Here is a 15,430-nt window from a genome sequence, read left to right as displayed (position 1 = left end):
TATGGCCTGATGCCCAGAACTCTGCTACTCAGAGTCCCAAGGCTCAAACTGCAACTCCCAGTCTAGCTGCTAATGTAACCTCTCCATCCCCTCTTCCCACAGTACACATGACTGAAGGTGTGTGAGGGTGAGTGAGAGGCGAAGGTACAGAAAAACTGCAACACAATCAGTCGCTGTTCTAACGTTTCATAGCCGTGGCATCTCATTAATTGACTGTTGATGTTTTGGTTATGTAACGAGCCGCACATTCCTGATCCATCTGTGACTACAGTAAGGTGCAGTCACAGATGGATACTTTCATCTGCTGGTAGCACAACGTTGCCCAACCACCATGTGTGTTTACAGTGTGAGTAATTGGATTTAAGGTTTTTGCTGTCTTAAATGTGTAATTTTCACCCTTCTCTGCTTTGACAATATGTGTAAAAACATGTCTAAAGATAATAAAGACGATCACTGATTAAATAAACTGGGACAACTAACAATGATGAGCAGTGACAATTTATGTGAAACGGTACGTTTTGACTCATGAGGTTATGCGACCTGTTTCAGGTTTTCATCTGTCAGGCTCTCTCTCTCTCCTAGAACCATGAAATGCTATGAATTTTTTCAAGAAGCTTAAAATGCTCTGTTTGTTGTGCTATGCTGAGTTGCAGCTCTCTCTGTGCTTTCATTAGAAGACTTGCTGGCCTCTCCTTTAGCCTGCACTGAATCACAACTCTGGCAGGGCACAGATAGTTGCAAATGTGAGCAGGAATACCAAATATCACATACCAGCACCCGTCATCTGCTAAGTAAGGGTTTCATTCAACTGCAAGCAACACCGGACCCAGTAATTACCAGTCTTATTCTAAAGGTATGCAGTTCATTATGATTTACTTCGTATTTGGCTTTTAAGCCCAGGTGTGATTCTACTTTTGCTCAGACTGAATCACTCTCTGAATCCCAAAGTCTGTCACTGGGGTGCAAAAGCAGAGCTAATCAAATCCTGGTGCCCACCCAATTGAGATGGATCACAGTTAGGGGAGAACAGAATAATTCATGGACCCCCCAAGCTCAAGTGACTGGCCAAGGTGAAAATCAGTAGACTTTTATTGCAACCATGATTATTTATTAATGCCGCCTTGGCCTTCATCAATTCAATAATTAAGACTATGCAGCACTATAGTTAGTTTTACATTTTACACTTCAAAATTTATAAAACTTCTGCGAACACTGTTATGCCTTCCAGACTTAATGTGTCATTGTGTTAGACACTATTTTTCAAAGTGAGAATGCGCTTATTTGGGAAAGAAAATGTATTTAGTCTATAACTGTTGTAGTCAAGAGGTGAGAAAGATCTATAGCTGGAGCTCAAATGTAAAAGCTTACATAAAGAAAAGAATCCCTGTGCATTTCTTCCAACCAGTATTTTATAACTGTCTTATAACTCTGGGTTCTCTGTGTTCCTCTCAGAGTCTAAAGACATGCAAGTTAGGTTAGCTGTTGATTCTAAACTGACTGTAGGTGTGAATGTGAGCGTGAATGGTTGCCTGTCTCTCTGTGATAGGTCTGTGATACAGCAGTGACCTATGCAGGGTGTACGCTTCCTCTCGCCCTATGACAGCAGAGACTGGCTCAAGGCCCCTCGTGACCCTAAATTGGATAAGTGGTAAAAAAAAAAAAAGGATGGATGGAGGGTGAAGCATCCATATAACCACCAATAATGACTTTAGGTAAGTTTGATGCCATTCTCTAATAAACCACACCTAAGAAGGAGCTTATAGCGTGCAGTTGATGGGCCCTTTCATAGACTAATTATTTGATTCAGTCAGTAATAAAAAAAACAACAAAATAAAAATAAAACGTTGGATTTCCAGGCTGTGCAGAATCTTCCACTAGTCTGCTGCTTTTTTTGTTCAGCTTGCTCTTCAAAATATTATGAAGAACTCTCAAATGCTTCTTGAACAGGGCTGCATGACATCTGAACTAAATTCCATTTATAGATTTTCTAACTTCAATGGTTACGACTGCTTTCTTGGTTTTAGTGTCCTTAACAGCCTGCTCATTTATCGAGATGCTTAGGCCAAGGACGAATGAAAGTCAAAAGCTTCATTGTTCTTAAATTATTAAAATTGTAAAAACAAAACAAAAACAAAACACATTTACTTGATGATCTATTTTGGTCAATAAAAGATTTACTAAGTGCAAAAATCCTGACAGGTGCTTTGATTGTTTCTGCTCAGATCCTCTCATGCAAAGAGTTTGTATAGGTGTACGAATGCTGCTAATCATTATTTTTGAAAGAAAAAAAAGTTAAGGAGGAGGAGGAGGAGGAGATTCTCCATCAATTATTCAGTTGTTTGGTAAAATATTAGAAGGTTGTGATCAATGCTGGTTGTATTTTTACAGACCCTCAGGCAATGTCTTCCCATTACTCACTTCCCAAAACTAATAGAGCAACACTTGAAAACACGCAATGATATAAAAAATAATAAAGCAGATTAAAGTCTTCAGATGTGAAAAGGTTTACTTAAAGCCCAAATTCATTGTCTACCTTTGACAACAGCTGTTTGACACTTCATGTGAAGATGACACTTTGTAAAAGGTGAAATGCTGACTGTTGTTTCATCATATAAAGTTAAAAAATTATAAATACAATTAAAGAACAAGAAATAAGAAAGGTTTCACTGTAATTTACGGCTTTAATAATGGCCCACAGCTTCCCTTCTGTCACTTGTCTTCAGTTATGTTATTAAATTATTAAGCTAAAGGGTTCTTAGACTAATCTATCAAGCCTGCATTTGTGAATATTAACAAGTAGTTCACAAATGGATTTTAGGGCTAATGACTGAAAAGTCCATTAAATGAATGGAAACAATCAGCCACCCAGTACACTGCTGTGAATGTTAGTAGGTCATTTAGTAGTCAAAATAAACTATCAATTATTAATAAATTCTTGAATAACCCTCCTCATAGGCTCGCACTTATTATTAGCCTTTCTGTGCATTTCAGTATAGACTAAAAAATTCAGACCAGCTGACCATTTCAAGTTTTGAAACAGGATTTTCCTCATTGATTCATTATTGAATATTAAGCTTAACGTACACGTGGATATTTACTCGTGCAAAGCGGGCAATTCATGTTTTTAAGCTCACGACCCCTAAAAAGGATACTCTGACAGGCACAACAAACCGAACCAAAATGAAAGTCCAGTTTGTGACTGAAGCAGCTCGATCGGCTCTGTTCTTTCACTTATGAGAGAGAGAGAACGGTGCAGCTGATTAGACTGATGAATCAATAACTGCACGGTAATGACAAAACTTATAAAGAAAAGCGATTCCAACAAGCAAAAATGATCCTTCCCAGGGGAGGGTCCGAGGTAATCGCTGAACATAAAAGTCCAGAACATGGCGTGTGTGCACAAGATTGCGTGCTTGTGCGTGTGGTGGGATGGCAGCATAAAAAAAAAAAAAGGAGACTGTGATTAAGAACTTCCTCAAGTGCTCAAAAAGACAAACGAACAGCGCCAAGGAGCGACGGCAGTGGAGCTTAATATGCGCTAGTCGGCGCCTTAAGAATGAAATTTAATGCCTGCGTGTTGCATGTGAATTCAGGCAACAGTGCACTCAGAGGAAGACGGAGAGACTTAAACCTGGAAGGGAGCCCACCCTGCACGGGTTTGCTTAACGTGGTGTATCCACGAGCAACAATCATGTCCACAGAGAGTCTGAAATGGCGATAACGCACACAAATATGCTTCCACAGCTGCAAGCATCGCGCATATTTTTGTTGTATGGTGTGTATGCGTGTGTGTGTGTGTGTGAGGATGAGATGCGTCACTGCCTTACAGTAAATAATCTCACCCTAGCAGACGCCAGCAGCAGGGAGAGCCAGCGGGGCTTCCAGTGAGGAAAGTGTGATGCAAATACACGAGAGCGCAGTTACAGTTTTACGCCTAAATCTTTGCAACAGGAGACTGACAGCAGGGATGGAGACAGATCTTTTTAAATCACCTGCTCATGCATCATCCAGGTGCATTTGAGAAACGGCACAACTCTTGACATAAGTTGTCAGCTGCTTAAATCGAGCGCACAAGGACTCTTTTCAACCTGAAATCCTCCTCCTCTTTTCTCTGCTCAAATTAAGTGTCCACCTCGGGGGTTTGACTTATTGATCCGTTTTTCTTTAAATGCAGCTGATTTCAGTTCAATTGATCAAGCAACGGTTTCACTCACTCACTCACTCAGTCCCTGTCCCTCCCCCACCACTTCTTTCCCCCTGTCGCTTTTTGCGTTGCCAATAGTGTCAGTGCTTGACAACGTTTTGTTGAAGCGCTTAAAAAAAGATAGAGGAGAGATAATTTCAGTCGTGCGCGGTGGGAGGGAAGATTTGTGCAGTCAAACAGAAGAATCAGTAGACGAAGAGGAGGGGAAAAAAAAGTAGGAAATCTCTGCAACCGCTGGAGTCTCATTCAGCACCGCTCGCTCCTGGACAGCGTCTGAGCGGCGGAGTTGATCGAGAAACAGGGGATTTGTTCAAACATCCAATCTGGGAGTAACACTGAATTTAAACGGGGCGCTTAATTTTCTTCACGACTTACAATCCACATTGGTATGTTCACTTCCCACACCTGTCATGCTCTTCTTTTGAATTGAATCTGTGCGGCAAGCAGCGTTTCAACAGCGAGGGAGTCCAGAACTGACTGGAGCTGGTGCCGCCAAACAAAGACGCTGGAAGAAAAAAGAAACCTGGACGGCATCGCAGCTCGCAGAAGTTCTTCTCCTCCACTTTGGGCTCACTTGTATCAGGAAGATTTAAAGGTAACCGGTATTCTTTTCTTTTACACTCTTATACTGGCGTCAGCGAGCTTTAGGAGTGGTATGACAGCCAAGCATCCCAGAGTTACGCAGCTGTGTTGTGGTTTCTGCCTGTGAGAGTATGCTGCACAAACAGTCTAACCTATTAAGCTACTTAATTGGCATCTTGGTGTGCTTTGGAAGCAGTAGTCCATTATATTAAGAACACACACCAACAATTAAGGCAGTCGTATCTTGTTTCATTGCCTTTTGACTAAACCCAATATCAAATAGTGACTTTACAAATCTCCTGGTGTGTATGCGTGCATTGCAAGATTTAGTCCTGTTTTGGGGAGGCCGTGGTCTTTGTCCGGTCACATACTCAACAGATGAATCACATTTGCTGAAAGGCTTTTGGAGGAAGAACGAAGCTGGTGGTAATCGTGGAGCTGATTGGAGGGGGGGCTTGGCAGTACAATGAAGCCCTTCATCAGCTGTATCTATAGGAGCTCCCGCTGCAAACCCCTCTCTTTTTTTTTTCGCTCCACTTGGCTAGATCCTTGCAGAAGCAAATCGGGGAAGTCTATAGGAGTAATCAGTGAACACACACGGTAATCCTAAAGTAATGTATTCATTTAAGATAGATATGAAGATGCTGCTAATGACGAATATGCCAGCTTTTACATGGTTGTCTGGAAGAATAGGTGCCAATCCATCTTTGCATTTAATTATTTTCAAGTGAGACTTGACGCTCTGGCGGGTGATGGTGACGCCTCTCTGATAGGCTAATGCACCTCTGTTGGAGAATGCATTGATTAGAGCTCACGTTTCTGCTACTCGCAGGTTATACATGATGGTTGTTTCATTATGTCAAAACAAAGTATACACTGATTTCTTAAAGATTTTCTTAAATTTAAGTGATAAGAAGTGCAATTTCCCTCTAGATTTATAAAGAAATAAGAAGAAAATCTGCTTAAACACTGTTCTGATATGAAGGGTATTATTTTATCCTTTTTTTTGTTCCACACAGAGGTTTTAATGGATATGCTCTGTTTCCACTTTCTTTTTAATTTTTATGACAGTCTGGCTTTTGCAGGTTTGTTAGGTTCCACTCTAAATCTCTCCAGAGCCTAACCTCCTCATCTACTTCAAATGCCTCACTGGATTTCAATTAGTGAGAATGATTTAATTTGAGCTGATACTCTTCAAAACTCACACAAAATGTGAAAGGCATGTGGTAGCAAATGACAACAATAAAAATGACTTGGTATTTGCACACGGTGGGTCTTTAAAGACCAATTAGATGCTCCTTAAGCACTTCTTGAATCGGCTGGAAACATGCAGACATGTTCCACCGAGCCAATAAAATTGAAACTGAAGCATTTAATGTATTTTTTATATTTTTTTTAAAGGCATATGGGTCTTTTGAAATCCCCAAACAACCACTTTTAAATACCCATCAGAACCATTAACAGCAACAACTCTTTCCCTTTTTTAAAATTTAATTTTAGATTTATTATAGTATAAACAAAAACAGAAATGGTGAATTTTTGGGAAAGATCAAGTCTTACCGACAAACGCACCAGAGTATTTGCCCAACAGGAGTTTTTAATGTGCTAATCTTAAATCCCAACAAGTCCCACTAAGATCCACAAGTGGGGACAAAGATTTTTGACCTCCCCTTTTTGTTTTCATGTGTTTGTGGCCTTAATCAGAACATAAAGTATTAAAGAGTCATCCTGGCTTTCTGAATGTTTGACCGGTATTATCAACTGTGTTGCAGTTACCATTTGGCTTTGCTATTTTTAAAGACAATAATATCAAATTGTCTTTATCATAACAAAGATAATAGGATTTAAATAAAGTGCACTTCTTCAAACACGTCTCATAATTTTCCCAAAGACCCGAGCCCAGAATGTGTAAAGATGACATTTACTGACCCTGAACTGAACCCTGTGAAGCTGTGCAGCACCCCTAATAAGACCTACTGATTAAAGGTTTACATTAGTTCAGAATTCACTGTTCAAGTTAGGGGTTACCAATCAGATGTGAAATTTTAATGCAACCGAAGACGTGCCGTGCCAGAAGCCAACCCCAGCGAAAGAACAATTCCTTCACACATTTGGCAGTTTAAAAAAGCTTGCTTTCCAAAGAAAAAAAAAAATCTAAAAACATCGATATTTTTTTACACTTCACTTTCAGAGTATACATGTTTAATGGTGCGAGACAACATCCAGTATTTCCACTCATTAACACACAGAAACCCCTCTAATTTAGATCGAAATCCCAGAGAAACTCGACTAAAAAGCTCACTGCTTATATAAAACCTGTTAGTTTTAAACTTTACATCCAAATGGGCTTTCTTGTACTTTAAGTGTTTCAGATCGGATAATGTTGCCTTTATACCCAGAAAATCATCCAGGACATGTTTACTGTCATTTCCCTCATCTTATGTAATTAATTTTTCATGCTGCTAGGAGTTAGCATGACATTAGAGGAACGGGGCAGAGAAAATCATTTTCCTCACTGGCTTCTCTTCCTTTTTAACACTGTGCTGAAAGCAAGAGCATACGTCAGCGCTGAAATTCACATCCAGCAGTGCATAGAGACCGACAGACAAGATGAGGCAGGCAGACAACGCTTCTCTCTGCCTGTTGGAAGACTTTTAGATATCCATTTCACTGTTGTTCCGGAAGAGGGGTCATAACAACCATCTGCCTCTCTTCATTGGCAGTGAGGCGGTGGAGAGGGTGAGCAGTTTTAAATTCTTGGGGGTAACTGTGACCGAGGACCTGTCCTGGGGCAACCATATCACCTCAGTTGTACGGAAGGCCCAACAGCGCCTCTACTACCTGAGGAGACTGCGGAGCGCACACATTCCCAGATCTCTGATGTTGAACTTCTACAACTGTGCCATCAGCAGCGTTCTGACGTATGGATTTCTAGTGTGGTTCCCCAGCTGCACCAAGGCCGATCAGCAAGCACTCCAGCGGGTGGTGAAAGAAGCTGGCAGAATTATTGGAACAAGTCTGCCAGAGATCAGTAATATCTTCCCCACTCGCTGTCTGAGGAGGGTGCACAGTATTCTGCGGGACCAACATCACCCTGCGCGCCACCTTTTCCATCTGCTGCCCTCAGGGAGAAGGTACAGGTCTATACAGGCCAGAACATCCAGACTGGCCAACAGCCTGTATCCACAGGCTGTGAGGCTCCTGAACTCTCTGCCCCCCTCTCACGGACAATAACCATATCCAACTTCTTAATAGCAATGAACTGGTCTGCATTGGTGCATCATATCTTTATTCTCTTCCCCCTCCTGCCCCCCCCCTCTTTCTTAAATAGATAACTATCATATCTGATATCATATCTCACAGTACAATAATATTGAATGGGTTGCATTGTTGTATTTTGTCATGTTTCTCAGGTCTTTGAATTTCTACGAACATTATTGCTAAGGATTGTCTTATTGCATTGGAGTCACACTGGGTTAAATATGTACACTTGGGTTTTAAGGGGTATTTATTATTTTCTTCTTTTTTTTGGGTTGTATGGAAGCCCCAAACGCAATTTCATTGTTCTTGACAATGACAATAAATAAATAAATACTAAAAAAAAATACTTCCTTATCACTGCTTCTTGATCACGGAGTGTCTACATTCTGGATCACCTCCTCTGCTTTTCCTCCTGGCTGTCCATCTGTTCATCGGGGGGCCGTCTGTGTGGCCTCGCTGTGCTGACCACAGTCTGATGATCTCTAAAACAACAGCAGAGCCATTCCTCACACATTCCTATTTTCTAAACTGCTGCTTCTTCTTCTCTACGATCCTTTAACAAGCTTTCTGGTTTTCGTCTCATTTCTTCCACGTGTGTCTTGTCTGGTAAAAAATAGTTTTGTCGCAAGCTTTGCGTACTTTTCTTGATGATATTTTATAGTCCAGGTGCTCTTGTGTAAAACTACCATGCTATAAGTAAACTGTCTTATCAAAGAATGTGTGCGTAAGAGCTATAACCCGCCTACAGTTGGAACATCTTCATTAGAAGCCTGTTGACACTAATCAGAGATGACAGCCACTGACACTCTGGTTAATTTACAAGATTTACAACACAAACAATAAAGGAAATAATCTTTCTTCCATTCCAGCAAGCGTGTTGTTCATAATGGAGACGTATTTGACAAGGCGTCGAATTAATCTTTGTTCTTATCAAATGTTGTAATGCCACTTGCTGGCCTCAGCAAAACTGGCATCAAACTGCAGTTTAAACTGATGCTTAAATTTGTTCCCCTTGACAGGAGGAACTCATTCAAATAAGTCAAGAGCATAATGGATCCATATCACAACGCACTTGTTACGACTCAGACAACAGGGTTTCGATTTAGCCTTCAGAGTCATAAGATGAAGAATTGCTCATGATCCAACTTAAACGTAGAGTCATCAAGGCCTTTAAAAAGAAAAAAAAAAAAACTCAGTTAAGTTGATTAAAGTTGCAAGAAAACATTCACAAACTCTTTGGACTGATCATCAATTCAGCACTAATTATTCTGAAAATGTGTTGTGATCCTTATGTCACCATTATTGCTGAACAAAGCGTAAAAACACACAAACAGCGGTACCTTTCATGTCTTTGTGGAACACTGTGAATAACAATTAATAGTATAATACATGTGTTTTAATAACACTCTTTTAATAAATTGATAAGTAATTCTCAACAATGATGGCTGGTTTTGTTTTTTAGTTGAAAAATAACTGCTCACTTTGAATTTAATGAATGTTGGAACGGAGGTGTGTTTCCTCTGCGTGGTATCACCTTCTTTTCCAAGACTCTGTGGAGACCAATTATTGTAGTTCTGAAACCAAAAATGTTTTTTTTTTGCTTAAAGTGGGATTTTAACTTCTCGAAACTTTTGGACTCCTCTCTCATATTTTTCTTTCTCCCTCCCTTGTATTCCTTTTTAGCCTATATTTTACGCAACTTCTATGAAACTAGGGCTGCAAATGGTTTCGTCACACTCATGTTTTCCAAGTAGGACATGGTGCTCTTCCTTGGGCATCGGTTATGATGTATAATTGACAGATTTGTTGATTAGTGTTGGATTAAAGTGTAATTTCACGGGGGAAGATTTGGCTGAGTTTTTCACAGCATATTCCAAACACCTAAATCCAAATCACAGAAATAAAGGACAGACAAAGATTAGGACACGCTCTAAACTGAAAGTAAAAAGAAGCTACTTTTGGCTGCTCACTTATTCAAGAGGGGTCATTACAGCAGGTAGCTGTGCATGTTTGATTTGGCAGAGTGTTCTGCAGGATGCCCTTCCTGAGGTGTCTCCTCCTGGGATCGAACTGGGCATCTTTCACTTGTTAGGCAAACTGTAAGTGATAGCGTTAAATTAACCAAGCATCTAGAACATCTCATATTTAGCTGTTATGACTACAGATTTAGGTGGATGCTATAATTAATCAGGTTGTTGACACCGAAAAATAAATATGTCTATTTCCTCATTTTAGCCACACACACACAATCTACAGTTAGCGCTTATAACATGCAACTGTTCCGATGTGTCGTCAGGACATCATTTGTCCTGTCCTTACAATTCACTGTTTAGGAAATGGCCCTTCACTGTAAAGAAATAAATCTGTTTAAGTAACTGACACCAACTCACATGCACATGGAAATCATTCTGACAAAGATTTGCAGTCTCGCGTTTACATGCACTGACACACATAATTGGGACAGTGTGATGCGCACAAACGATGTGCAGATCCTGCATTTGTTTAACCTTAAAGGCTATCTTGTCTCGTCTTCATCATTTTATTTGTGTAGCTGCTGTTATTATTCATCCATACATTTTCTTAGCTGTTCGAGTCAGAGTCGTGGAAGGGCTGGAGTCAGTCCCATGACTTGCTGATATGGTGCACGAAGCAGGGTACAGTGTAGAAATGTAACATGCCTCACACAGGCAGGATTTCACACATACATAATGAACCACTCCTTGGCAAATATAAGTAGCTCTACTTTGTGACAAATAAACAATGAAGCACTAATCACCTACCTCTTCTGAGTGTATCCTATCTCGTGGTTAGACACCTGCTCCCCCATGTTGGAGAGAGTTATGTTCATGGTGATAATAATTATGTTCAGCAGCCCCAGTAAACTCGATGCAGCAGATGAGCTGCTTCTTCACTAGGTGCAGGTTCCGGCTAAAATGGTATTCCAGCTCACATCAGATCTTTAAAGCAGCAGACCTACTGTCACCAAGTGCCATCCAAGATGGTTTATTTGGAATTCTTCTGACCGAGGGGTGAGAGACTCTTTGGAGTGCCACAACGATCGAGCTTGTTGGAGGGTAAATATGAGAAAGAAAGCGTCAGCTTCATAGTGAGAGTGAGAGGATTGTCCACTAGTAAACCAATCACAAAAAAAAAAGATTTATATTCATACTTAAGGGGGCATTAATATAACTGGGTGGTACCCCCAGTTAAAATCATGTTTGGCTATGTAAGCCTAGCTATAAAGGTTTTGTGACTTATAAGACCCCGTCAGTAAGAAAACATGGATGTTTGCATTGATATTTACAAAAGTCTCTTCTGTAATCTGTCCAACTACACAGGAGCTTATTGCTGTAGTTTGAATACCAAAACGTTGTCAGCTGGGTTTTTGGGGGTCGTGGAATGAGCACCAGTCACAAAAGTAGTAAAAGCTACACGTTTTAAAAGGAAAACGTATTTATGTGTTTGTACCCTTAACGTGTGAGCGGAGTGGAAGATAAACAGGTATACTCGAGCTCGCAGGCAGTGACCAATTTGCATATTTATAGATCTGTGCATACTAAAAGAGGGAAAGGCGTGGCATTGCATCTAAGCCATTTGAAAGCATCAAGGGATAATTTTGATTGAAATAAAAAAACCTTCTAAATATGTATTTCTGATGAACAGAGATGAGTTTTCAGGGACTTAATCAGTACCAGGAGAGGAGATTTAGGACCTTAGCCATCTGGGTAATAAAATGCTTGTTTTTAGCTTTGGTAAGATTACATAAAAACCTATGTCAAATGTCAGTGCAAAAAGGAAAACAAACATAATCTAGGGTGCTTAAATTCAGCGTTTTGTTGTCCTGTCTATCCGACTTCCTCCTCTGCAGCCTTTGTGGCTTTAGAGAAATAACCCAGTATTATCGTCCTTGCCTTAGACACGAGCAACAGGAAACTATGTCACTAGAATCTAAACAAATGTTATTTTGCTGAGTGAGTGCTAATGTTGTTTTTCTTGGAAGGACAGTGTCAGTAATCAGCTTGTTGTTTGGTGTGAGTAACATTGACAAACCATGTTTTTATTCATGCTCTCCCAGCAGTCAGCATGAACTAAACAAACTTTTAATTGGTTACCTGTTCAGCTGCGTGCGGTGAAGCTGCGCTGTTTTTCAATTTTCAATTTTAATTTCAATCACAGAGTCCATGGGAATTATTTCATCTTTTCTTTTAGTAGCCTTAGTCAGCACTTAACCTGTTGTTTGGTATGATGTCTTCAGGTCATTTGAATCTTCTTGATTTTATTTGCTTAGAGCAGAAATATCAGCTTTAATGGTATTTTGGTTAGGAGTTTTTGTAACACTGGACATGCCGCTTCCTTTTCCACAGTCCCTATTTAATTGTATTAATTCTAACATGCAAGCATAATAGAGGTAAGAGGCTAGTTCACAATCTGTAAAACTTTGACATGGGGGCCAGAGGTTGTGATGCTGCTTCGAGGGCAATTATAACAAGGCTTTTTTCCTTATATGGTTTCATAATCTTTGTTGCATTCACGACATTAACCCTCTGCTGTGTCCTGTTCTTATGCTCTTAAAAAGGCACACAAGGCTTGTGTTTAATAAGGAGGGCTGCTTCTGCATTTTTCATTGATATTCACAATGCGTGAGTTGAGGAATTTTCCCGCTTTCTTTGTTAGTCTGTCGAAGCCTGCCCACTACTCATGAATATGTATGAGCATATTTTAGACTAAAGACTTTTAGTCTACAAACTCCCCCATGAGCCTTAAAAACTAAATTCTTTTGCACAGTCAAACTAATCTTAAACCAAACAATAAAATTAATAAAATCCAAACATAAATGTATTCAGTATAAATGTTCTAGATACAATAAGTCTACAGCAGATGATTGAAGAAATGAGTGGGAAAAATGATCCCCACTCTTTCCATAATACATGACTTCAGGGCCAGTTCCTTTTAGCTGCAACAGACCACTACAGATTAGTCCTTGTTCTGCACACCAGCGCCAGCTAGAAATCTCTTGCCAGCAGCAGTGGGAAGGCTCAGATGAGTTCCTAAATCCTGCAGTCAACAGCCACCCATCTCTATGTGAACTATTCCTGGCCTTGATTACAATTTGTGTGCCACAGTGACTGGCTCCAAAGAAAGAACCACAAGGAGATATTCAATTATGTGCCTAGCGGGGTGGGATGGATGAGCCTTTTGCAGCGACTGAGAAAATTCTAAATTCATTTAATGTCAAAAAAGATTTTTAAAAATAGTTCTGATTTTGGCCAGTTTTCATGACGTGACAAGTTGTTAAGTCATAGCGAATCTTGCAAAAAGATTTCAAACCAAGCACTAATTCCTTTTGCTCCTGTTCTGTTCTACAGGGAATGCTTATAGATCCACCATTTAGATCAAATTTTCTAATTAGCCTGAAAATGCCTCATAGGAAGCGCTCATCCTATACCCTACGCTCCTTCAAAGACCAACATAGGTATAATGATAGCAGACAGTGGAAATGATTTATTTGCAATCCCCCACTCTGCTTGTTTTGCCTAAGTCAAATCTCCACAATCTAATATAAACGAAGCAAGACAGGAAGCTTAGGATAAGTATGAGGCAGCACAGTAGTATTGCTTCTGAGCAAAATGCATTAACATATTGACTTTGCAGAAGTGCATGCAAGCTACCTCAGCTCACAGTTGATTGGCTGGTGCAAATGAGCTCAAGTAAAACATGCAAGCAATCAAAAAAACAAACATGTTGGATGATGTTTTATTCAACGTCTCCCGCACTCTTTGTCAACAGTTCAGCGCAGCAATCATATTGCACTCTCCAACAACATCCACGGAGCTGTGTTTAACAACATTAAACTGTAAAGGGAGGCTGCCATTAGAGGCTTTAGTTGTTTCACTTGTTGTGTTTTGCTTCATAATGGGTCTGTCGGGCTACTATGTGTGCTGCAGGTCAAGTTAATGGTGTTTTGATCTTTTAGAAGCCATTAGTCAGAGAATCCTTGTCATTGCCCCTGCCCTTCCTGAATATGACACTTCAGTTCACTGGTAATGAGATGTCTGTATCTACACCAAGTCCTGATTACTAAAGCAGAAGCAACACAAGGGATACAATGTCAACTAGTCCCAGCTTTCATGTATAATATCTATGTGTTGGGTAAATAAATTTTTAAAACACACACAAAGAACTGGACCTCCTGATTTTATCTCCTGAAAATAAGAAAAAGAAGAAAGGAATAAGTAAGTAATTTCATTCATGTCTTCTACAGACGATGGTTGGAGATTCAGGCCAGGAGTGTATTCCCTTGCGGACAGCTTCAACATCAGGTAGGCCCAGTTGTTTCTTTTGCTCTACTTCCTAGTCCATTTGGAGGAAGCATGTGCAGCTGGTGCCTTTGTTAACTAGCTGCCCTAATAAGTCTGTGCGGTCATAGAAATGGTGTGCTTGAGTGTGCTCCATTCAGTGACTCCATCATGCTACTGGGAGACTTCAATGCTCATGTGATCAATGGCACTGAACCTGAATGGTATATTGTTATTGGACTTCTCTACAAACCACAGTTCGTCCAAACACTGTGTTCAAACATAAGCATCTCCATAAGTGCACGTGGGACCAAGACACCCAACATTGCGGGTCAATGATTGATTTTCCAATCGTTCTGGACAACTGAGTAAGAGAGAGAGAAGCTGAGCTGTTAACTGATCACCACCTGGTGGTGAGTTGGATCAGGTGATGGGGAAGGATGCTGGAAAGACCTGGCACACCCAAACCTATAATGAAGGTGTGCTGGGAACGTCTGGCGGAGGTTCTGGTCTGTTTGTCCTTTAAGTATCTTGGGTCTTGTTCATGAGTTAGGGGAGCAAGATATTAACAGACGGATTGAGGTTGCGGATGCAGTGATGCAGACACTGTACTGGTCAGTTGTGGTGAAGAGTGAGCTGAGCACAAAAGCAAACTGTCGATTTAGCAGTCAATCTACGTCCCTACCCTTACCTATGGTCACGAGCTCTGGGTAGTGATTGCAGAAAACGGCTTGGAGATACAAGCGGCAGAAATGATCTTTCTCCAAAGGGTGGCTGGCCTCTCCCTTAGAGATATGGTGAGGAGTTCAGTGATTCAAGAGGGCCTTGGAGTAGAGCTGCTCTCTATGTCAAAAGCAGCCACTTTACTTGGTTCGAGCATTTAATTAAGATGCCTAATTGCCTAACATCCCATGTAAATATAACGGAAATATGACATGTTTACTTACACTGTAATAACAGTGCTTACATGTTTTAAAAAGATGCCCATCTACTGTTTATTTTAGGAAACTCCTTGCTTACTACAAGAAGGTCTACAGATTTGTACACAGGTGTGTGTTGCATTTTCAGTGGGCAGTTTCATGATTCA

General features: G+C 40.4%; 1 protein-coding gene across 2 annotated transcripts in view; it reads left to right on the top strand.

Annotated features, from left to right (window-relative positions):
• The first annotated feature begins 4,298 nt into the window (after positions 1 to 4,298).
• The window catches only part of LOC146645351 (metabotropic glutamate receptor 4-like), a 226,903-nt gene continuing 215,771 nt past the window's right edge, over positions 4,299 to 15,430 (top strand). The window contains exons 1-2 of one of the 2 annotated variants that reach the window (XM_085394974.1): positions 4,299 to 4,799; positions 14,310 to 14,367. The gene's annotated coding sequence lies outside the window, so the exon portion shown is untranslated. The remainder of the gene's footprint in view (positions 4,800 to 14,309; positions 14,368 to 15,430) is intronic. The other variant, XM_085394975.1, reaches the window with a different exon arrangement.

Source organism: Rhamphochromis longiceps, linkage group LG20 (assembly GCF_057381845.1).
Source record: "Rhamphochromis longiceps isolate RC_006_pf linkage group LG20, R_longiceps_female_GT1.1, whole genome shotgun sequence".
Lineage (NCBI taxonomy): Eukaryota > Metazoa > Chordata > Actinopteri > Cichliformes > Cichlidae > Rhamphochromis > Rhamphochromis longiceps.
Note: the sequence above shows the minus strand (reverse complement) of the source record. Positions and strands in the feature narration are given on the sequence as shown.